The sequence below is a fragment of the Aplysia californica genome, unplaced genomic scaffold (genome assembly GCF_000002075.1).
Source record: "Aplysia californica isolate F4 #8 unplaced genomic scaffold, AplCal3.0 scaffold00079, whole genome shotgun sequence".
NCBI classification, from domain to species: Eukaryota; Metazoa; Mollusca; class Gastropoda; order Aplysiida; family Aplysiidae; genus Aplysia; species Aplysia californica.
This window is the reverse complement of record NW_004797349.1, coordinates 641,345-642,769: the sequence shown is the minus strand read 5'-3', so window position 1 is coordinate 642,769 and position 1,425 is coordinate 641,345.

The following is a 1,425-nucleotide window of genomic DNA, read 5'->3' as shown; positions in this document are numbered from 1 at the left end:
GGGGTGAAGGGGGAGGATAGACCCACTGGACACGACCTCTAAAGTGCCCCATACACGCTCAAATTTGTTTAATGGTTTGATCAAATATGTTTGGCGCAAAATCTTTTTGATAGGTTTTTGATTGTGTATGGGCGTGTGTGATGGTCAAAATAATTTGATGTCAAATATTTGACGGAACTGTTTTCAGTTGATATTTCTTGTCAAACCGTCAAACTATTTGATCGTGTGTGGGCTCCATCATAATATGTATTTGTGCAAACGTTATTTTTTTCAATTGCTGCCGAATAGAACAAAATATATATTTCTTACATCATCATGGCGCCATCAAAAGATGAAAAACAATTTTTCGGGAGCTGATTGAAGTGTACCAGAGTTTGCCTCAACTATGGAAAGTTAAGAGTAAAGAATACAGGGACGGAGATTTTTAAAAAAGAAGCTGCCTATGACGCTCTGCTGCTGAAATACATGGAGTGGTATGCAGATGCCACAAAATATGAAATGAAAAAGAAAATTAACTCTATGCGGACGAGTTTTCGAAGGAAGTTGAAGACATTTGATGATTCTTTAAATTCTGGGGCCGGAGCAGATATCAACGAGCCTTCATTGAGGTTTTTCATACTCTTATATTCCTGCGTAGTCAACAAAAATTGAAGGGTTATTAAGTTATTGAAAGTCTGTCTGCAGGGGATATGGCACTACGCATAACTGTATCTTGTTTACTGATATAAAAGGTCTCACAAGATAGAAAAGCTCATCAAACGAATCTCCGTCCATCCGCAAAAACGTTCTGAAATCATTTGGCTCAGTACATCGCAACTCATCGAATAATTTAGAAAGTCCAAATATTGGTCCGTTACAAACTCTTGGGATAAACTAATGGCAATGTGGTCAAGAGACAATGTTTAGGACTTTATTGATATGAACCGTACAAAAAACATCAATGCCTTTTGAAAATTAAGTATAAAGAGGACGGCAACAGACAACTTTAGACAAAGCATACGAGGAGTTCGTTAACTTTACGAGAAAAACTTACACGCAAGTTCCGTTACGAACTGTGTCATTATAAAATAATCCTCGTAAGGACTGCGTGTTGCAAGAAATATTAATGTTGCAGTCAATCTCCAACGTGGCAAAATTGTCTCACTCATTATGGTATTCTGTTTTTCCATCAAGATGTATAGCAACGTGGTGAACGTGCTCTCGTCCATTCGTAAATAAATCCGGTAGTCTGAAGAATAATCTACCAATAGACGAAGCAGGTTGACGTTTGTGTGTATAGACCTATATGGAGAAGCCACTTTTTGGACCAGACCTTCTATTGCTTTTTTTTTTCAAATATAGATCTATTGCAAGACTTGTGGTTTATCGCCACGATGGTAAGCCCTAGGTTTGCACAGTCCTGGCCTGCGACGTGTGTGTGTGTGT